Below are 24,919 nucleotides of genomic sequence, written 5' to 3'. Positions count from 1 at the left end.
ACTGTTATCAAGCAATAAACTACACCTGAGTAGGCTTCAGAAGTAAATGTTTCCATTTGACAAGGAATACAGACTTTAGGAAAAAATAAATAAAAAATAAATGTTTCACCAGGTGGCCTAACATATTCTTAGGGTGCAACTTTCACTCTGGGAGAATTCTGGAAATAAGCATCTGAAAAAAGGCTATTTTAAAAGTTCTGTTTGATTTAAATATATATTTCTGACGTTCACTTTAGTCATAGGTAAATGATAAAACAGACACAATGAACACAAAATCAAATAGAAGAAACATCATAGTTCCTTATGAGTGAATAAACAGCATCTCTAGCTGGGGCATAACAAAGAAAAATTAAAACTAATGCATGTTCACCAGGAAAGCAATCTCACTTGGAATGTTTTCAAGGCAGTGTGTACCACATTGTAATAGTATCCTATAAATTAATTATCACTAGATTATAAATCACTTAGGGAAATATGCATTTTTAATCCACTTAAATTAGAAAAATAGTGTTTCCATTTTAAAATACTCCACACTTGACCCAGTAATTGTTATGACAATAGGTACTAGGGCAAATCCTGGCTTGCTGCTTATTTTGTAATTTGCTCTCACTTGTTCTTAAAATCTTTGCAATATTTCTTTATAGTTAGAAATTCTTCTTGGATGCGCTTAATGTGCCACTGACTATGGCTTCTAAGTAGAGCTAACCTTTGAAGTCAGTCTAATCAACCTAGCTCCATTCCACACAAAGTTAATAAGCCTCTCTGACTCCATTCCTGGCCAGGAATGACGTTCCTTATACAAAAGTGGCTCTATAGCTCTTTCTCACTGATTTTTATCATGCCAGTTTCAAAGTCCCCTGTGTACACAATTTTAGCAGTAAGTCCCACGTCAGTACACAGAAGTTTTGCCATTAAATCAATCCTAAAATTCAATGCTAAAATGTAATTTTACATCAAGGTTTTACCATTAAATCAATCCCGAAGTATCATTCATACTCTGCTTTTTAGAGATACGGGCTCCCTGCTCAATATGATTTCAAACATTCAATAAACATGATTTGAGCACCTACTACAGGTAGAGTACTGGCCCATGCATTGTGGTGTCAGAGGCATTCAAACTAGAGCAACTCCTTCTTGAATAAAGGGCTGCATAAAATGAGGATGAGATTTGCTGGGCTGCATTCCCAGGAGGTCAGGCATTCTCAGTCACGGGATGAGACAGGAGGTTGGCAGGACTGGTATCATAAGATACAGGTCATAAAGACCCTGTGGATAAAAAAGCATGCAATAAAGAAGCCGGCCAAATCACACCAACACAAAGATGGCAATGAAAGTGACCTTTGGTCATCTTCACTGCTCATTATAAGCTAATTATAATGCAGTAACATGCTAAAAGATGCTCCGTCACCATGACCATTTACAATTGCCATGGCAACGTCAGGAAGTCAACCCATATAGTCTAAAAAGGAGAGGAACCCTCAGTTTTGGGAATTGCCTGATTCTTTCCCCCTGGAAATCTCATGAATACGCCACCCCTTGTTCAGCAGATAATCAAGAAATAACCATATAAACAGCCAACCAGCAGCCCTTCGGACTGCTCTGCCTATGGAATAGGCATTCTTTTGTTTCTTTATGTCTCAAAGAAATTTGCTTTCTCTTTATGGACTTGTCCTGATTTCTTTCTTGTGTGATATCTAAGAACCCTCTTTAGGCGTCCAGAATGGAACCCCTTTCTGGTAACAGCAGCAGTCCAAGGATGAGAGACACCTGGAACTTGGCCTCCACAGGCTTCTAATCCAGTGGGGCAGAAAGAATCTTCCTTAAATAACTTAGTACATGCCAATTGTGACACATGCTGTTACTGTGACAGAGCTGTAGGAGTATAGAAGATTAATTCTGAGAGGAGATGAGTCTCTTTTACTCTTTTACGAAAACTACTGGTAGTATATGGCATTCTTTTTTAGTAGAAAAGAGATGCTTGCATATGTCATTTATAGTATACTTATCTACAAACATAGAAAAATAATTATAATAAATTATAATCCTTTCCTAAGAGGGGATGTATAGAACTTGGATAGCAGATGACATTCAAATGAACCTTCATGATTTGCTCTCTAGAATTCAGAATTTATCAGACTTTCTTAGATTCAGGAAGCATGAGCAGAATAGTCTGGGAAGAGGAGGAAATAATAAAATCTCCCTCCACAATTTTTCTTTTCTACCAGAAATATGCTTTCAGAACTGACCACCAACAACATTTTCCTTCACTGCAAACTTCCCTGCAAGCACAGGGAATTATGGAAGTTCAATGCCAATAAGTGGCAGCTTATTTTGCACGAAGGCTCTGACCCGGGCAACTCCCCACTCTCCTGTCATTTTGGAGCCACCAGGCAAGATCTGTGCTTGAGCAATGCCATGTGCAATGATGCCATGCATGAGTTTCAGGCAGGAAGACATTTTCCTGCCTTTTTATAAACACATGGAAACGAACCTCATCAGTTTATGCAGTAAATACTCTGTACCAAGAAGAACCAGACACAGGGTATTCTTAGCACCTCCAGGTTAGCCAATATAAAATGCTACCATGCTGTTTTAGAAAAGAGACAGATTAAAAAATACTAACCCTTCATGGCTGTAGCTGTGGAAAACTGTTGATTCTTTACGTCAGAATGAAAAACGTGTTTATGTTTCCGAGTTGTTTTTTTTTTTTTCTCTGACTTCAATTTTAACCCCAAAGTAAGGACTAAGCATGCCCAAAGAGGCACTTTATTTTTATAGCCATGCCCATGGAAAGCCAAAATGGCACCTGAACGACTTTTCCCCTTCTCTTACTCACAGTCATAATTTCTAACATTAACATTATAGTAGCTGGGAGTGTTTTCAAAAGCAAGCATTTCCTTTTTCGTTTCCAATCACAGTAGAAGAAATAGAAAGTTTCCCTGCTAATGCTAGAGAGTAAGAAATTTTAATACTCTCATTACTCCGACAATGAGAAAGGAAAATAGATTTCCACTTTGGTCAGATAGTAGAAATCTTGGTTCACCAATTCTCACAGGAAAGCTAGTCCCAACAACATACCACATACATTCTAAGAAGTAAAATGTCCTATGAGTTCTAGTGTTTAGATATATATCTGTGTCCTTCACTTCTTACTTCTTCTCTGAATAGAATTCCTTTACTCAACAGGTAAGACAAAATTATTGGAAACAGGTATAGTCTCCTAGAGTGAGTAACAAAGTTTACCGAATAATCAATAAAATTAACCAACGTATTTTCCTGAGGAAGCATGCCTAAATGACATGACATCATTGTTAAGGAGCATTTAAGCTGTAGGAACCCCAAAAGGAATGATCTGCTCTTTTAGACACTGGGAAATGACAAACATGTTCAAGGGAATAACAGCTATGCTCTGGGAGCTGATGTAACTGGAACACAGTTTAATAACATGCTAGCTTGAGCCCATTGTGTAGTAAACATTTACTACCCATAGCTCATAATGAAGCAGTGGGCCGATGCCTTTCATCAGATGCTGTTTCTTAATCATTCAGGGCCCATTAAAAGTCACAATAGAGGCAAATAGAAACTGACACTCAAACAAAAAGTAAAAAGAGGCTTTCCATTTATTTTAAATAGATACAGCAGATTATCAGGATGAGTAACAAAGGAAATAGAAAATGTATGGCTAACAAAAACATGATGGGTTTTGATAATGGGCACCCTCATACAGTGCTCTGTACACCCTCCTGCACAGAACAACTCCTTGTATTTTGGTTTGCTTGATATAGACACCTTAACTAAGTATTCCAGACCATCCAAAAAGAAATCAACTCAGTTTCTGTTTCCTTATGTTACATCTTTCCATTTTACCCCATTCCCAAAGTGAATACTCCTTTTATGTATCCTCTCTTGAGTGTTTGTTTGCAGTAGAATATTCAAAATCATCCTAACAATTTTTTCTTTCTTAGATATTCCTAAATATCACCCAAATTAGTCCACTTCTCTTCACTTCTTTTGCCACTAGGCCAGATAAGGCCACCATTGATTCTCTCCTTCAATTTCTGTCCCCCATCCTGCCTCTAGTGAACTCCCCATGCTGCTGCCAGTAAAACACGTTTGATCACATCTGTCTCCTCCTAAATCTTCTTTGGCTAGTTAATACTGTCAGGATGAAGTCCAAGTTATTTAATACTACCTACTCTTCCTTCTCACTTCCCTTTCTATAAAATAGACATACTGAACTTCCTGTTACTCCAAAGACCATGTGCTTTTGTTCTGTAGGTCTTTGTGTTTGCAGTTTCCTCTGCTGGGAACACTTTTCCACATCCTGTGCCAACCTCTTGCACAGAGAAACTCCTTATTTATTCTTTAGGTCTAGGCCAGCTGTGGAGGCTCACACTTTAGGAGGCCTAGGTGGAAGGATCGCCTGAGGTCACAAGTTTGAGACCAGCCTGGGCAACATATTGAGATCCCGTCTATACAAAATATTAAAAAAAAAAATAGCCAGGTATGGTAGTGCATGCCTTTAGTCCTAGCTACTTAGGAGGCCGAGGCAGGAGGATTCCTTGAGTTCAGGGGTTTGAGGCTGCAGTGAGCTATGATTACCACCACACCCCAGCTCGGGTGATGGAGCCAAACTATGTTGCTAAAATAAATAATATGATAATAATCATCAGAACAGGAGATATTCTGATATTAAGCAGATAAATAATTTATAAATACAAAAAGATGCCGTTGATTAAAAATAATTAAATTTATCATTTATAATTTAATAGGTTTTAACCCTCTTGAGAGTAAAGATAATTGTTGCATAAATCAATTACTTTTGAAATAACTATTATAGTGCTATTTTCATAATAAATATTAAGTAAACATGGGGAGGTGAGAAATAAAAATTTATTGAATATTTACAATTAACTAAGCCCTATGGTATGAATATCATATGGATTAGCAAGATGTAGCTAATAATTGAACCCAGACATGCTGCTATCAAAATTCACTGTTTCAATACTATTCTCTTGAATGATTAAATAATTCAACTAAATCGCAGGACTTCCTGACAGCAAAAAAAAGAAATGCATAAAGAAATGCATAAATAAATAAATGGAATAAAGCACCCTACCACAGAGATTAAAAATTCTGATTGACAAATGTCCACGAGAAATGCTATCTAAAATAATAAATAGGAACAGAGACAAAGGCTGCTTATAAAACTGAATGTTTATTATTTAGAAGACTTTTTCACACTGCAAAGCTGTTTGTAGATCTTATTCTCATACAGGAGAAAAATAAAACTGAAAATTAACAAATAAAATTTAAAAGGAAGACTTAATGAGCTCTAGTCCAGTGGTTTACAGTGCAAGGAACAAAAAAGGATTTGACTTGAGGAAGTAGAAATGGGAACCCAGTAATGAAGTTATAAGCCAAATCAAAATATGGGAAATGCAAAAGACACATTTAATTCCTTAATAATAGGATCACTGGGCCAACATCTTAGAGTCTTGTAATTTTCAGATATTATTTTATTTCTCAGCAGGTCATAGCAAGTGAACCTCTTGAGATTGTGTAAGCATTATGATTTTCTGCTTATTGCCTTACTTCATCTGTTGCTATTTTTTTTTAATCTCTTCAGGTTTGAGCCTTAAGGCTTTTGTTCAACTGACCCTAAGCACTTTATGTTATCTTTTTGAAGAAATACCTCTCTACATTTCTTGTATTTTGATTTGGCTTGTAACTTCAGTACTAGGTTCCCATTCTTACTTCCTCAGGCCAATCCCATTTTGCATTACGTACATGAAGACTGACCCTTTCCTCATTGGGTACAGCTTTTGTCTCTTTTTGGCATTTTTGCTTGTCTTATTTCTTGTGCCAACTGGCTTTATAAGTATTGTCTGGAATGATGCCTCTATTGTCTTTTGTGATTATAAATGTAGTTAGTAAATTAATGCTGTATTGTCTTTTGTGATGATAAATGCGGTTAAGAAATTAATGCTGTATTGTCTTTTGTGATTATAAATGTAGTTAAAAAATTAATGATGTACGGTGAGGATCCCAATCCACTCCAAGTAAAAGAGAAAACGTTCTGACAAGCTTCAGTTTTCATCCAGGCACACAGGACTTGTTTAGCATCATGAAAGACCACCAAAGACAGAGACAAAGTCAAAGTCCAAGATATTTCTATGCTCCACTTTCTTCAGGTATCTGTCACCAGTTGCTTCTCAGCAGATTTCAGGCACCAGGAAGTAAAGTATGCTATGAAGCATTTCTGTATGCCAACAGCAAACAATCTAAAACAGAAATCAAGGACGTGATCCCCTTTACAATAGCTACTAATAAAATAAAATACCTAGGAATTAGCTTAACCAAAGAATCGAGTTCCTTGAGTTCAGGGGTTTGAGGCTGCAAACCTCTATGATGAAAATTATAAGATTTCTATGATGAAAATTATAAAATACTGATAAAGGAAATTGAAGAGGAAACAAAAACGTGGAAAGATATTCCATGTTTATGGGTAGGGAATCAATATTGTTAAAATGTTCATACTACTTAAAGCGGTCTACAGATTCAGTGCAAGCCCTATAAAAGTACCAACTACATTCTTCACATATATAGAACAATTCTAAAATTTATTGGGAATTACAAAAGACCCAGAACAGCCAAAGTTATCCTGGGCAAAAAGAATGAAACTGGAAGGAATCACATTACCTGGCTTCAAATTATACCACATAGGTATAAAAATAACCAAAACAGCATGGTAGTGGCATAAAAACAGACACATAGAACAACAGAACAGAACAGAGAACCCAGAAACAAATCCGTATATCTACAGTGAACTCATTTTTCAATAGAAGTTCCAAGAAGATACATTGGGGATACGATAGTCTCTTCAAATAATGGTGCTTGGAAACTTCCATACACAGAGAATGAAAATAGACCCCTATTTCCTGCCGTATATGAAAATCAAATCAGAATCAATTAAAGACTTAAGCCTAAAACCCCAAACTATGAAACTACTACAAGAAAACATTGGAGAGACTCCCCAGGACATTGATGTGGGCAAAGATTTCTTCAGTAATATCTTACATATACAGGCAACCAAAGCAAAAATGGACAAATGGGATGACATCAAGTTAAAAAGCTTCTGCACAGCAAGGGAAGCAATCAATGAAGTCAAGAGGCAACACACAGAATGGGAGAAAATATTTTCAAACTATTCATCTGACAAGGGATTAGTAACCTGAATACATAAGAAGCTCAGATAGCTCTATAGAAAAATATCCAATAATCTGATTTTAAAATGGGCAAAAGATCTGAATAGACATTTCTCAAAAGAAGACATACAAATGGCAAACAGGTATATAAAAAGGGTGCTCAACGTCATTGGTTATCAGAGAAATGCAAATCAAAACTACAATGAGATATCAACTCACTCCAGTTAAAATGGCTTTTATCTAAAAGATACACAATAGCAATGGCTGGCAATGATGCAGAAGAAACGGAAAAACCTTTGTATACTGTTGGTAGGAAGGTAAATTAGTACAATCACTATGGAGAACAGTTTGGAAGTTCCTCAAAAAACTACAAATAGAGCTACTATATGATTCAACAATCTTGCTGCTGGTAAGTACCCAAAAGAAAGGAAATCAGTATATTGAAGAGATATCTGCACTCCCATGTTTATTGCAGCACTATTCACAATAGCCAAGATTTGGAAGAAACTTGTGTCCATTGACAGATGAATGTATAAATAAAACATGGTACATATACACTATAGAGTACTACTGGGCCATAAAGAATGAGATCCTGTCATTTGCAACAACATGGATGGAACCAGAGTCATTATGTTAAGTGAAATGAGCCAGGCACAGAAAGACAAACATAATATGTTTTCACTTATTTGTAGGATCTAAAAATCAAAACAATTGAACTCATGGAGATAGAGAGTGGAACGATGGTTACTAGAGGCTTAGGAAGGGCAGGGAAGGAACAGGGGTAGTAGGGATGGTTAATGGGTACACACATATAGTTAGATAGAATAAATAAAGCCTACTATTTGATAGCACAACAGGGTGACTACAGTCAACAATAATTTATTGTATATTTAAAAATAACAAAAGGAATATAATTGGATTATTTGTAACACAACAAAGAATTGCTTGAGGTGATGGACATTCCATTAACTCTGAAGTGATTTTTATGCCTTGTATGCCTACAAATATATGAACCTACTATGTACTCACAAAAATTTAGCATTTAAAAAGTATACTGTAAAGCATTTCTCAAAAAAGTTAGAACAGTGACATGTAAATTTGTATAAATGCACATTTATATCAATCTATATTTATATATTCAAGCATATATTCAAGAATCTATGTTTTATAATTTGCTTGCTTTATTTTAACTCCTGAAATGCATCTATTTATAGCTACTAAAATTATTCAAGGGAATATTATTGGGCTTATATTACTCAAAAACAAAAGTATTACATATGAGTTCAAAAGAACCTATCTTAGGGATCTCTGAAAAGCCACTTCAGGAAAATTAAAAAGATGAGGAAGAACATGATATTAAATATTTAGTCAAAGAACCAACGAACTAAAAAGTATCTGACAGCAACAAGTAGGTCTAATACTTCCTAGGGTGATGATTTGTGAACATGCTAGGAATTTTTTTTTCTTTTTTTCAAAACTACATAAAACAGCTAAAGTATTTATATAATGTCTCCAAACCTCCAGAGTTCTGAGAAGAAATCTGATAAGGACTAATTTATATGACAGATCCAGTGCCTGTAGGGAAATATTCTGGTGTGGACATACTGTGCAGAACTAGCTGGTATAAGCTCTACTTTCAGAACTAAAACCATTAAGCATAAACTTTCAGGAAAGCCTATGAGGGTTAAGGTCCTTGGAGAAATTTACATACTTGGCAATTCTCATATAAGACTTTGGGACACATGGTTCTTAGGAGTTAGCAAGGAGGAGTGAGGTGACTTTTCTTCCATGAACTATCTGTTTGCAGCCCAGATTTTTCTTGAGTCTATTATATAGATTTTTATATGCAAAAATTAAAATGTTGAGAATGAATATGCACATGGCATTGCATGTCCCTCCTCACTCCTGAAATTGTTTCTTTGAAGACAAGGAGAATCAGTGGAAATATAGGAACAGAGATTGTGTCTAAGACAATTATTGATTGTGGTTGGTCTGAGACTGAACTCCATGGTTGCCTAAAGAACTAAGTAAGGTTCTGCTATTAGAGACCTCAACAATGTCCTGGTACAATCTCTGAGAAAATCTTCCTAATTATCTCCGGAAACTTTAACAGTTTCCTGGTGCAGCCTAGGGATTGATAGGGCTGTGGAAGAATCATAAGGAAATAGGGGCATTCACTGTAATATAATGATCATGTTATAATTCCGTTAAGTTCAATGCAGAGATGCATGATTATATGAGCACAGAGTTTACAGGAAAAAGTTTTATGAGACTGAGCTCTAACAAGACCAGAATGCAGTATAATTGACTGGGCTGCAGGAGGTCAGGGCCAGGGGATCTGAGTTCTGGCCTCTGCTCTATTTTCAACTAGTGGTGAGACATGAGTTCTTAGACCTTAAGAGGATTCCTTTATGCAGACTACAAGCCTCTTTATACTTGATCTTAGTCAAAAGGCCGAGAAGTGATACAAGGCTCTTTATAAACCAACTACTTTGATTCAGAAATGTGTAAAAGCTCATCTTCAGAATTATGTCTTACGATCTTTGTTACTGAAATGAGACTATAGCTAACACAAACAGAATTCTAAGTTAAAGTAATGATATGAGGTTAGGTTTTACTTTGCACATATAAGAAACAAAGCTGAGTCAATGGTTAATTTTATCTGTAGATTAACTAAAAAGACGGCTGTTTATTTTGTTGTAAAAAATGTTTGAGTGACCTAAAATTGCTACCATTGTTTTGCTACATAAAGAATGAGAGGTCAAATAAGACTTCATTAAAAAGTGTGTGGTTTTACCCTTGAAATTAAAATTTTAACTCGGAGAGTCTGATTATGGGAGTGGGAATAAAGGTAGGCTTCTCATTAGTCTGGTTACTAGGAGATAGATTTAAAGTACACCATAAGGTACTATAATCAAAGTAAAATTTTTTCCTCTGTTTCAATTGAATTATTCTAAATGTCCTTAAAATGTAGTAAATAGAACATATAATAATAAAATAAAATTTAAAATATATTTTTTCAAGGTACCTTGATACTTCTTCAGTATCATCTGGAGGGCTACACATTTAAGTCTCTGTTACACTATTTGGAAGAGTTTTATGAGGTTGCTGTGAGAAATAAATAAAGTGTATTAAAAGCTCTTGGCCCAAAGTCTGGCATGTAGAATGTGCTCAAGGAAGGCTGGTTATCATTCTCATTCAAGAACAGGACTGCAGGCAGTCCCACAGTTAAGCACTATCATGCCAAGAACCAGTTTCAGTGCTTCCATCATATTCATTTCATATTCCAACTCTGGAACCTCCATGTTTGATCTCAAAGAAATGTTACTAGACTGGACTGCAGAAAATACAGATTCTGTCCTTTTCTTGAGTTGAAATAGGGGTATACAACCTAAGTTCACAAGTGTATTCTGTTGCTGAAGCTAGGCATATAGTTTTAAATTAAAGTTACCTGGGGGAAATCTTCTTAAGCAGAATAGGAAACCAGAACCCATGTATGAGGACAAGTTTTACATGTCAGTTTGGCTAAACAATAGTACCCAGTAATCAGATAATAATAGAGCTGTTGCAGTGAAGGCATTTTGTAAATGTGGTTAACATCTACAATCAGCTGACTTTCAGTAAAGGAGATTACCCTGACAGTGTGGATGGGCCTCATTCAATTGGCCAAAAGGATGAAAGGGCAAAACAAAGAGTTCCTTTAGCAATCCGGCCACAGGACTAAAGCATCAGCTCCTTCCCGACTTTCCAGTCTGCTGGTCTGCCCTGCAGATTTCAGACTTCCCAGTCCCCACAATTGTGTAAGCAAGCAAATTCCTTGAAAGCAATCTGTCTCTCTGTATGTCTTCTCTATCTCTCTGTCTGTCTTATATATTAATAAAATATCCTACTGGTTGTTTCTCTGGAGAACCCTGGCTGATACACCATTCTTTGCCATTTATATAATTAAATGTTTCTAAATTTAAAAACATAACCCATACATAATTATAGGTTTTATATATAAGCATTCATAAAAATTAAAAAATGAACAGTCCTACATTAAATATGCACAAATAGGGAAAAGGATTGAAAATAGGAGATGAAATAGACAAATACAATTTTAAAAATTAAGTATGATATATAAAGAAAGTCAATCTCTGGACTATTAATGTCTGTGTGCCATGAACTGGAGGCATGATCAATCCCATTCTGTACATCTCTCTGAGAATATTCATATTTATAAATTATATTATGTATTACAATGGGTCTAAGTGAAACCTAATGCTTGAAATGGAAATAACAGCTTAGTCTATTCCGTGCTTCTGTAGCCGAATAACTGAAACTAGGTAGTTTATAAAAAATGGAGATGTATTTCTTACAGTTCTGGAGGCTGGGAAGTCCAGGGGGCCTGCATCTTATGAGGGCTTTCTTGCTACATTGTCCCATGGCAGAAGGCAGAAGGGCAGGAGAGCACATGCATGTGAGAGAACCAAACTCACATGAATAACAAACCCACTCTTCTGATGACTAACTCACTTTTGTCTTAACAACTTTAAACCATTTAAGGGCAGAACCTTCATGACCGAATCACCTCTTATTAGGTCCTCCCTCCCAACACTGTTGCATTGGAGATTAACTTTCCAACACATAAACTTTGCAGGATACATTCAAACCATAACACCAGCTTAAAAGATATTTCAAAGATGTAGAGTAATTACATCCAAGGAAATATTGTGATAAGAAGTTTCTGGACATGCTCATGAACTTTCAAGCACATGTTACTAATATGAAGTATATTCATCTCTGAAGACTCAGCTAAAATTTCATAGTGACTGTGTTCTGTTTTTTAACTATTAGAGGATTTATACCCCCAATTCACTCATGGGTATCACGGAGTACTTTATATTGCACTCTTGTTTAGTATTTGTTTTCTTGCATACAATCTAAGCTATAAATTCCTTAAAAAGGTCAACAATTTTCATATTTATTTGTTTTCTCTCAGTTACTACTTTAGCATCTTACACATGGTAACATTCATATTTGAGGAACTTAAGAATTAATTGATAACTAATAATGAACATAGAAGGTATAACTCTAACAAAGAATTGAGTTTGCCTAATTATGAATAATATCCTAATGATTTTATATGTTGATCTTTTTCCTGCTTGAAATACTAGCCAAAATCTGATCCTTATTTTGTTGTTTATTCACACCATATATCTATGTTATAACTCATACATTAAGCCACTAATCTATAAAAATCTAATAAAGTTTCTTAATTTGTAATGTATCCTACTTACATAGTTAAAACCTCAATTGGATAAACAGTATCACTATAATAACCTATTAAATATAGCATTAACTTAATGGCTGAGCTCTGATAGCATGTTAGGGGTGCTTGTCAATGTAACTATAACAAACAGTATTTATATTGAACACTTTATTGAACACTTTTTTTTTTTCTGAGGCAGGGTCTCATTCTGTTGCCCAGACTGGGGTGCAGTGGAGTGATCACAGCTCACTGCAACCTTGACCTTCTGGGCTAAGGTGGTTCTCCCACCTCAGCCCCCTGAGTACCTGGGATGACAGCTATGTTCCAACATTCCCAGCTAATTTTTTCTATATTTTTTGTAGAGATGGGGTTTTGCCATGTTGCCCAGGCTGGTCTCGAATATATGGGCTCAAGCAATTTGCCTACCTCGGCCTCCCAAAGTGCTGGAATCATAGGCATGAGCCATCACATCTGGCTTATACTTAATATTTTGCTAAATAAAAAAACTGTAGAGTTGATGGGCATTATAAGCTTTTATTTGATATGCTGTTCTAACTGGAATAGTGAATAAATTAGCTAGGTTAGATAAATTTAGGATTAAATAAAAATTTATTTACATTCATGCAGCTTTGCTGAGACTTGTCACAGTAATTCTGTTTTTCTAAAAGAAATCAGAATTAATGTATATTGACTAAACATAAAGGCAATGAGTTCATTGAAGTTGCAATAGTAGATCTCTGGTCTGCATAGCTCATTTTCTTGTTTAAGCTAGGAACTCATCTGCCTGAGAATAATCTCATTATATTCAATGAACAGATTTGCCATTAGATGTTCTTGCCCTTTAATCCTATTACAGCATCTATTTGTATTCAATTTTGACCTTTGAAATTTTTTAAATCAGTATTTCTTGCAAAATTTAATACTGTCTTAATATCACAAAGATATCTAATTATGTTGAAACCTTAAGTCAGCTTTCATGGGTCAGCAAAGATCCCCATCATTTTACAGTTCTCATTTATGATGTGAATGATTCTGGAATGAAGAGTCTGGCCACTAGCCCTGGACAGTATGCTATGTAGATGGCCTTATAACGTTGGAGGGTGTTTAGCATTACTCTGTCCATATCCTTTGAGTCGTATTCCCCTTAAGGACAGAAATAGTGCTATGGTCTGTGGCCTCATATCCAGGGAGCTTAGGACATTCCCAGAGGTCAGATCCCTGACCTAGGCCTCATTATCAGCTCTAATGAATTGAGGTAACCAGTTGCAGGCACAAAAGAGTTCCTTTCGCTCTCTGTGGTCCTGGCTATTTTTGAAACACAACACCTGCTTCACATCATTGTCTGGGCTGGGGAGTGGGGTTACAGGCAGTCACATAATTTTCAAATGTGAACTCAAACTTACAATGACAAAATCTCAAATAATGAGAGATTATTAGTTTGGGTCAAATTTCTCTTCCTTTGTACAAAGCAATCAGGAATTATTTAAAATATATTTAATATTTTGTAACTACTTCCAGAAATTATATTTAATAACTTGCCTATAATAGGCAAATATGAATATTCATATTCTCATTGGTTATTAGAAGCACAAATACATCTCTGTTGTAAATACTTCTCTGTTTGGTGTGAGCTATTAGAATTTGGATTTTAGTGTCTGATTGTACATTTGAGGTTGATTTTAGATTTCTTTTAAAGGTATACATTTTCTGAAAGGTGTGTATTTGTGAAATGATTGTTTTGTGCTAGTAAACAGAGCTTATCAATTGTCCTTGTATAAAACAATTAGGAGAAATAGCAGAGGAACTAAAAAATACATACAAAAAGAAGTCAGAATTACTTTTCAATGAACATTTTAGACTGAGTAACAAGTTATTATAATAGTAGAAACTTTGGAAGTGATAACATAGCTGGGATGGGGAAAATCAGATTAAAAAATTTATGTAAACTTTTGATAATAATCTCTGTAGGTCACATCAAGGAGTGATTCCTAAAACATCTTTGGGATATACAACAAATGCTTTTAATATAATTCTGATTCATATGTTATATTACTCCTCTCTATTATTTTACACTGCTATACAATAACTGGTTTTTGCATTTAGCAAGACTCAACTTAAAGATGAGCGAATTCTCAAAAAATATTTAAATTGATGATGTTACCAATAACAGACTAAGCGAGAACCAAATCAAGAGCGAACTCCCATTCACAATTGCTACAAAGAGAATAAAATACCTAGGAATACAACTAACAAAGGATGTAAAGGACCTCTTCAAGGAGAACTACAAACCACTGCTCAAAGAAATCAGAGAGGACAGAAACAGATGGAAAAACATTCTATGCTCCTTGTTAGGGAGAATCAATATTGTGAAAATGGCCATACTGCCCAAAGTAATTTATAGATTCAACATTATCCCCATCAAACTACCAATGAGCCTCTTCACAGAGCTGGAAAAAAACACTTTAAACTTCATATGGAACCAAAAGAGAGCTTGCAGAGCCAAGACAATCCTAAGCAAAAAGAACAAAGCTGGAGGCATCACACTACAGGGCTTCAAACTATACTACAAGGCTACGGTAAACAAAACAGCATGGTACTGGTACCAAAACAGAGATATAGACCAATGGAACAAGACAGAGGCCTTGGAGGCAATGCCACACAGCTACAACCATCTGATCTTTGACAAACCTCATAAAAACAAACAATGGGGAAAGGATTCTCTGTTTAATAAACGGTGTTGGGAAAACTGGCTAGCCATGTGCAGAAAGCAGAAACTGGACCCCTTTCTGACGCCTTACACTAAAATTAACTCCAGATGGGTTAAAGACTTAAACATAAGACCTAATACCATAAAAACCCTAGAAGAAAACCTAGGCAAAACCTTCCAGGACATAGGTATAGGCAAGGACTTCATGACTAAAACATCAAAAGCATTGGCAACAAAAGCCAAAATAGACAAATGGGATCTAATTAAACTCCAGAACTTCTGTACAGCAAAAGAAACAATCATTAGAGTGAACTGGCAACCAACAGAATGGGAAAAAATTTTTGCAATCTACCCACCTGACAAAGGGCTAATATCCAGAATCGACAAAGAACTAAAACAGATTTACAAGAAAAAAACAAACCCATTCAAAAGTGGGTGAAGGATATGGACAGACACTTTTGAAAAGAAGACATATATGAGGCCAAAAAACATATGAAAAACTGCTCATCATCACTGGTCATTAGAGAAATGCAAATCCACATTGAGATACCATCTCACGCCAGTTAGAAAGGTGATGATTAAAAAATCTGGAAACAGTGGATGCTGGAGAAGATGTGGAGAAACAGGTACACTTTTACACTGCTGGTGGGAGTGTAAATTAGTTCAACCATTGTGGAAGGCAGTGTGGCAATTCCTCAAGGACATAGAAATAGAAATTCCATTTGACCCAGCAATCCCACTACTGGGTATATACCCAAAAGGATTATACATTGTTCTATTATAAAGACAGTGCTCCTTGCAGAGCATACATGAACATACATGAACACATGTTCATGTAACTGAAAATCAAACACTGAGAACACATGACACAAGGAGGGGAGCACAACACACTGGGGTCTGCTAGTGGGGGCGGCTAAGGGAAGGACAGTGAGGGATGGGGAGATTGGGGAGGGATAACATGGGAAGAAATGCCAGGTATCGGTGACAGAGAAACGGAGGCAGCAAACCACATTGCCATGTATGTACCTATGCAACAATGCTGCATGGTCTGCACATGTATCCAGGAACCTGAAGTACAATAAAAAAAATTGATGGTGCTCAACTACATAACTTACAAGATCTTTTTCAGTTTTGAAATTTGGTTATTCCCTAACTATGCATTCCTGCATCTCAAGAGGGATATGTACAAAATGCAATACAAATTTTTGCAATATCTGACTGCTAGTGGCCCTCTTGGGTTGGACTACTAGCAACTGGAGTGTACAGAATCTCATCTCCTCTGGTATCAGCACATTTGGTTCAGGTTCTGGTGGGGCTGACACCTCCCTGCCCCTATCTTAGAGACACATAACCTTGGCCAAGCAATCAGTGTAATTCATCCCCCAGCCCACAGTATTTGTTTCATGGGCATGTGACCCAAATAGGTTCAATAAGACACACACTCCCCCCCAACTTTTTTAATTTTTGAAAAAATAAAGTTTTGTTTTGCTCGGATTAGAATAATTTAGATAGTATGCTTCTGTCCACCAATATGTTGGAAGCATCTACCTAGACAGAAGTCAATTTAGATGAGGCAGAGCAAATTTAGGAGATGGCAAGAGAGAAACATCAACATAACAAAATTCAATTCCTTGTATCTAGCTATGGTGAAGGAAGTAACATCCTTGGACTTTTTAGTCAGGTTATCTAACATTTTATTTTTTGCTTAAATCAGTTTTATTTGGGTCTTTGCAACTTGCAACCAAATGAAACTGAAGAAAAAGTTTTGAAAATTCTAGTCATTTTAATTTTCTTGCAGTGGTTGCAAAATGCCATCTTTTCTGCACAGGTACACTCTCCCCTGAACTTGGTCTCTTTGCCTTGTTTTATTCCTTCTTAGAGCAATATTCAGGTCAATAAAAAAAGGGATGAACACAGACACGCCCCTCATTAAGTGCTAACCTTTAGCTTTACCCAGGCATTTTTAAAAGAAAGCAATCTGTCCCTTATCTGAATTTACAGTGTTTACATTTACCCCCCTGAAATGTTATAAACAATAAAATTACCCTCAAGGCTTAAAAATGCCTTGGCAATGTCTATGTATCAGAAAGATCCTCTTTTATCAGTCTTTAGAAATGACAATCAGCCAACAAAGAAGTATTGGTAACCAATTCTGACATATTTAGTTTCTCATATAGTACTTTTGAAAAACAACTTGGTGCCAGGTTTATGATTACCATATCTCTCCGTTTTAGTTTAGTTTTGTTTTTTTGTTTTTTTCTCCTCTTTGATTCACTTTAAAGTTTTAAATTTTTCGTACTTTCTAAATGCCTGGATTTTGGCTCAGTGGAGATACCACATTTTGAAACAAACCCATAGCTAAAAGTGGATATAAACATATGTGTAGCATTTCAATGTTCATTTATCACTTTCGGATGTGTCCCGGAAGCTATAAATAGGAAGCACGAACGCACCAACGTGCACTGACATTCATATGCATATGAATTTGTGTGCGCAGCTACTATGATTTTTTTCTAATTTTATGATAATACTTCTTTGTGAAAATTTCATTAACTACCATAAATCAGACTCTGAGACTGTCACTTATTTAATAGAACTTTTAAATAATTCGAACACTCCAGCAATGTCAAGAATATTCATCTACTTATTTCCTCTCATCCTCTGATCTCCAAATGTCAGTCAGTCAGCTCCCAATGTGGCACTCCAGGGCTACGGGATTCAGAGCACACATGGCATTTCTCAGCATTGTGCACCAAAAATGAGATCATGCATTTGAAGGGCTGGGCACAGGGCCTGACACCCAATAGGAGGTGAAATCAAGGCCAATTCTCCCATCTCCCTTTCCAGCTTCTTTCTTTGTGCTGAAGGGCCCATGTGTGCACATGCACCACATCCCCCTTTTTCTTGGAGGAGTGATCTATTTCAGAATTGTTCTTCACATTATCTCACCTAACTCTCCTTTGAGATATAATTAAATGCCCTTCTAATAATACTCTGAAAAAAATTAATAAATAAAATAATTTGCCTAAACACATAATGCCAACTCCCCCATAATTAAGGGGAAAAATAAGAGAAATAATTCATAACAAAACTGTATTTCAATAGGTAATGTTTGGGCATGATATGCTTTATTAAAAGACATAATTAAATTGTTGGACAATGGTGTCTAAATGCAGAATCATCACAACTGCAACTGCTGTAAATGTATAATAATACAGGCATGTTTTATTGGCAACTCAAATACCACAAGCTGTGCTGCCATCAATGGTGTAATTTTTTTTTCTTTTGAAATGGTGACCAATTCTTGGTAAAGTTCTGAACAAAACTAAGTACAATATCCTTTTCATTTATATGGTAGCTGTATTCCTGCAAAATTCAGGGAGTATTAAGATTGTGCAAAAATACTTTGCATTTATCCACAAAATGGAGGTAAGCTTAAGTTCAAATGATTATAAACAGCCTTTACCTACATAACTGTGCAGCAGGATACTCAAAGTGCAAATGCCCCAGACACTGTGGACAGACATTTATCTCCTATGTGCTTTCTTGCCATATAATGCCTGCTCAGATGTTGTAACAATCTGAAAACGTCTCACCCATAAAAAACTCTCCCAGGAGGCGGGTGATTCTATTATATTCTAGTTCTACAGAGACTCTTTAGAATGACATGTTTAATTTCAAACCACATCTTTCATTATAACAAAATATTTGCAACCCATGATAAAGTATTTCATATTCTTCCAAAAATTCCTCTGGTATAACTGCTGCTATGAAGACATCACAAGTGTTCCCATGCATCCCTAAATATGTATGGACAGATTCTGGGTTTTGAATTTGCCGAAATAGCCTTGAAATAGAGACATTAATTACAGGCTTAGCTGGAGACAATGTAATAAGGTTCTTTGCCAAAGTAATTGGAACCCTGCAGCTATACTCTCCCAGTTATTATACAGTACCAACAAGTTTTAAGGGATATAAAACACCAGAGGCAGGTTGAATTGTAACAGCAACCCAAAGTCAGTTGAAAAAAATAATTCTAAATTAAGACTGAAAAAACATGACCCATTATCACTGAAATGCTCTGTTTTATGACTTTGTGATTACCAGAATACAGTCAGGTTAAGAACCAGCTTTAAAGCTCCACTTCATCCAAGAGCTGATTACCTGTAAGATACCTATGAAAATACTGATTCTAAAATACTGACACAAGAGGATGTCTCTACTATTGGCTTTATTGCAGTTCAAAGGGCAGAAGAATGGTATACAAGATCCTACCAAAGCACAAAAAACAATGGTGATTTAAAGAAATAAATGGGCATGGTAAAAGAAAAAGATTATAAGACACTGAAAAAAGAATAAAACAAATATTTAAAGATTTTTGGAATATATTATAAGACAATGACTTTCTCCACAATTACAAACTCACAAATATATTTAGCAATTTGATTTGTCACCATGAGTATGAAATGAAGCCCAAATCAAGATTTTATACTCATGGCATCCAAAGAAGTTTACTTTGTGGGAGTCTCAATACAGACAGTATATTATGTTAGTTTTCTTTCCATGAAAAATATAGTGGCCTGCTGCTATGGTTTGACTGTGTCCCCCAAAGTTCATGTGTTGGAAACGTAATCTCCAATGGAATAGTGTTGAGAGCAGCACTCTTAGGAGTTGAATAGGTCATAGGGGCTCTGCCGTCACATGGATTAAAGTTGTTATCAGAGAAGTGGTGTCCTTATTAAGGATGAGTTTGGCCCCTTCCCTCCCTCCTGTGCGCTCTCTTGCTACGAGATGCCTTCCAACATATTATGACACAAGAAGGAGGCCCTCACTACACATGGTCCTTCAGTATTGGGCTTCACAGATTTCACAACTGTGAGACAATAAATTTTTGTTCTTTATGAGCCACCCAGTCTCAAGTATTCTGTGACAGCAGCACAAAACAGACTTAGACATTTTCTTTTGCTGCATATTGATCCTTTGAAAACTAGTGGTTCCCAAATAGTTGAATTTACAAAAGCCATTCACTAACCAAGCACAGGCAGGAGACATCCTAAACTACAGAAAAAGATGTAATGCACCTTTCTGGAAGTCAATATTTTTAATTGTTTCCAATATACATGTGTGTGCTTGGGGTGAGGGGAGGGCACTGGGTAGGAGAGAAGGGAGTTAGAACACTTCAAAATATGATGTCAAAAGAGTTTACCTATCTTGATTTCTGGATACTAGTCTAGCTGATGTTCACATTGTCATCATTCAGCGTGTGTATGTGTGTGTGCGCACAGGCACACATATGTGTGGGTATGCATGTGTGAGTACATGAACATATACCACAGCACACTTTGATTTTTTATTCTTCTCATATGCAAAGCTGCTGTCTCAGGCATTTAACTTATCCTGTGGCTGGCTCTCTTAGCCTTAACATCTCACCTCAAGTGCTGCTTCTTCTGAGAGGCCCTCGCTGCTTCTCTATGGAAGAAGCCATTCTCATCCCCTATCAGCCACCTTCTAAGAACACATCCTGTTTATTGTCTTCAGAGCACTTACAAAACTGCAATGATCTTGTTTATTGACTTTTTGACTGTTTATGATGATTTCCCCCCATGTTTTCCATTCTTACCTCCAGACCCAGGACAATTCCTGATGCATAGAGGACACTAAAAACAAACAAAAGAAGAAACAAGCAAATAAAACCCTTCGTTGAATAAACAAACACTGAATATAATTCTTTGGACCTAAAAATTCTGTTCTTTATCTTCAAGTTTAGTGCTGTGTGCCTTATTCTTCACGTTGTTAACATTCTAAATGACTTTATTTTTCTCTAATGGAAACATTTATATAAGTTATTTTTCTATATTTATTTATTTAGGGAATATCCATCTCCTTAAGCATTTATCCTTTGTGTTACAAACAATCTGATCATATTCGTTTAGTTATTTTTAAATGTACAATTGAATTATTTTTTACTATAGTCACCCTGTTCTGCTAAAAAACACTAGGTCTTATTTATTCTTTCTCATGATTTTTTGTACCCATTAACCATTCCTACTTCCCTGTGAAGAACCCTCCTGCCCCACTACCCCTTCCAGCTTCTGGTAACTATCCTTTTCTCTATCTCCATCAGTATAATTGTCTTAATTTTTAGTCCCTACAAATAAGTGAGAACATGCAAAGTTTGTCTTTCTGTGCCTGGCTATTTTTCTACATTTAATCTGTAGCTCAACTTGATGCCAAATTGAATTAGCTACTAAATTCATCTTCATTGTATTCTAGTTCATGTGATGTTGGATGTGGCTTCCCTGGGCTTTATTGACCTTATCATTTATATTGAGGAACTTATATTACTTTGGGAGCTTATTTTGTGATTATAGTCATTCTACAGAGCACGAAAGAACTAGGCCAAGGAAGAAAAAAGAAAAACTTGTTAGTATAACTTCTTAAGCATCATGTGTATTGCTTTAAGAAATTGTTAATATTTAAAATGGCATTGTAAGGAATTCTGCTGAGACATACCAGTTTTGTCAAAGATTTATCTTAACAAGTTGAGTCTAGTTCTGATTCTATTTGGACACTGCAGGATCCCATCTTCTCAATACTATTCTTCTGTTCTCTTGCACTGGGATCCATCCAAGTTAATTATAAAATGGTCCTTTGTGAAATTTAAGTGCATTCTGTTCACCACTCCTATCCAAGAAGTCCTTTCCACTCAGCCTCCAAAAGGAAAACAAAACAAAACTTATATTGTACAAATATAAGGTTTTACTTTTAGGAAGGGAAGAGAAAGATGGGACTAAGTGTCCTATGTTTTGAGCTCCCTTCCTGACTTAGCCACTCACCAGCTGCGAACTAATGCAAGTGTATTGATATCTTTGTGTATCAGATTTCTCAAAAATATATGAAATATATGAATGATAATATCTACCTCACAAAACAGACCTAATGATAAATAGGTCACCACATCTAATACATGAAGTATACTTAACTGAACTTAAAAATAAATTTAGCATACACCTTATTCTTCTATCATTGATACTCTATATAATAAGTTATATTTCCTTTCTCTATATAATAAGTTATATTTAAATTAACTTTAAAAATATTCCTTACAGCAACGTTTCTGTATGCATCAAGAAATCTGTATGCCCCAAGACTCTTGGTTTAGGATTAGCCTGCAACACTGGTCTGAGGTAGAAAATCTGAGTTTCAGTTTTAGTTAAGCTGAAGGGCTTTGGGCCAGTCACTTAGCCTCTGGACTTCATTTCTCATCATATGTTAAATATAGAGGGTGGATTAGCCAGGTGTGATGGGGGACACCTGTGATCCCAGCTATTCAGGAGGCTAAGGCACAAGAATCCCTTGAACCTAGAGGCAGAGGCTGCAGTAAGCCAAGACTGTGTCATGGCACTCCAGCCTAAGCAACAAAGGAAGACTGTGTCTCAACCAAACACCACACACACACACACACACACACACACACACACAAATCATAGAGGGTAGGTTTAGATTAGTAGCTCCCAACTTTGGCTACACATTGGTATCATCTGGAAGACTGAAAACTGATAATGCTGAGGCTCCACCATCAGAGAGTATGGTCTGGAGTGGGACTTGACATTGGTGTTCAGCAGTTAAAAGTATCTCCTCTGGGATTTCTAATGTGAAGCTAGGTTGAAAACTTTCAATCCTTCAATACCTACAGCTATTCAGGAACCAACAAATAAGAAAGGACAATTTTTTTAGGATGGTCCATATTTTTCCTAAGCATATAAAATATAAGACATGGGTTTAAATGAAGCAATATCTCACCTTAAAATTTAAAAACACTTTGAAGAAAAAATAAAATTTTATATAGGTATACGATGCTGTTATTATAAAAATTCTATTTTTAGGGCCATGGCATCAAACTATAGGGTTAACACAGAATTATATAATCTTGAATTATTTTTTGTTATAATTTGTTCAACAAAATATTTTTACCAACTTATCTTTAATAATACTGCTATCTGCTGTATTATTTAATAAGCAAGACAACAAACTATTTTTAACTATAAACAATTCAGGCCCTTTTAAATGCAGAAGGATGTCTTAGCTAAACAGAAGGAAGAAGGAAACTTTCTATTAAGAAGATATTATGAGTCAGGCATTGTGGTAGGTGCTACTGTACTTGGTAAGTCATCCCCATACTATTCTGTGAAGTATGTGTTACTCTTCCCATCTTACAGATACCCAAAGTCTTGTTATTAAAGGCAAAGGAATCTTCCCATTGGCTTTCCAGGGAAAGTGGCAGAGTCAGGCTTGGAATCTGGACGTTCTGATTTTAAATTTACTATACTCACAATACATAGTCTACAAAATTTCTACTGTATTTTCTTCCCCACTCATTCATCCGTTCACTTATTCAGCTACCAATGAGCCCATCCACCAAACACTTAAGTGACTAGTGGACATCAGGCTGGAGATGCAAAGATACCCAAGAAAAGCGGTGATTGGAATGTAAGTTATCTGAGGCACAGGCACTGAGGCAACCAAGAAACATTTTGGAAAACAACAAAACAGAAAAATCAGATTGGTCTTGAGAAACCTATTAAGGCAGCACATAGTGACTCAGAACAGACATAAACAAAATCATGTTAGAGAGACAGAATGGCCCTCAGGCCGATAAGACAGGATTAACTGGTGAATGCACAGGAAGAATGTGCCAATCAACAGAGGAGCTGGTTAAGTTTGCAAATGTAGGAACATCAAGGTCACAGAGGTGAACAGGAACAGGGATTAGTGCTGACTCAGAAGAATGTGCCTTGGCATGCTGACTCAGTGGCCTGTATGCTGACAGGCATGGACTGGGAAGAAGGGTACTCAAGTTACTTTCTTGATTCTCTTTGTTCTGCATCCATGATTTCCACGCAACCTTCTGGTTATTTGGCTTCCTACATAGATTGGCTACAGTATTCGAATCTTTTTTTTTTTTAAATACTGATACTTAGGCGTCACCAGAGACTAATTAAATCTGAATTACTTGAGGGCATTGCTGAATATTTGTACATCTCTAAAGCTCCTCAAGTGATTCGCATACACAACATGGGTTTAACAAACTTTTCCTGTAACAGGCGAGATAGTAAATATTTTAGGCTTTGTGGGCCATATGGCCTCTGTTGTAACTACTCAACTTTGCTATCATAGCACAAAAGCAGTTATAGATAATACTTAAATGAATAAGTATGGCTGTGTTCCAGTAAAACTTTATTTATAGACAATGACATTTGAATTTTATACAATTTTCATCTATCAAAAAATTTTATTTTGACTTCTTTCATTTTAAATGTAAAAGTGCAAAAACCACCATGAGTTTGTGGCTGTACAAAAACAGGTGAGAGGCTGGATTTGTCTCACAGGTCAGGGCAGCAAAACCTTGGTCTGTGGAGATAATACGAATGCACAGACAGGTTTCATCGCAAATGAACCAGGATTCTCATTTCCAATACACTGGTCTCTCAGAATTCTGTCATAAGAAGCCAGCATTCTGAAGTAAACAAATATTAGGACTTTGAATAAATCAAGTTTATCTAAATCCATGCAGCTGAGAGCTACACTCTAGGCAATGGAGAAATCACTGAGACAAATGACATCATTTGGAAAACAGGCTAGAGAAGCCACTGTTCTTTCCTCAAATGAGACTGCTTCCCCATTACCACATGACGTGAGCTCTATAAATTAGACATTTATTAGGAATAGTTAGCAAGTTTTATAATAAATCAT

At 36.1% G+C, this 24,919-nt stretch overlaps 1 protein-coding gene across 1 annotated transcript in view; it reads right to left on the bottom strand.

Annotated features, from left to right (window-relative positions):
* Positions 1-24,919, bottom strand: part of LOC108295304 (potassium voltage-gated channel subfamily KQT member 5-like) — a 452,636-nt gene that overhangs the window by 267,885 nt on the left and 159,832 nt on the right. The gene's annotated exons all lie outside the window — the stretch shown is intronic.

The sequence above is a fragment of the Cebus imitator genome, unplaced genomic scaffold, assembly GCF_001604975.1.
Source record: "Cebus imitator isolate Cc_AM_T3 unplaced genomic scaffold, Cebus_imitator-1.0 Scaffold630, whole genome shotgun sequence".
NCBI classification, from domain to species: domain Eukaryota; kingdom Metazoa; phylum Chordata; class Mammalia; order Primates; family Cebidae; genus Cebus; species Cebus imitator.
This window is presented reverse-complemented; position numbering and strand designations above follow the sequence as displayed.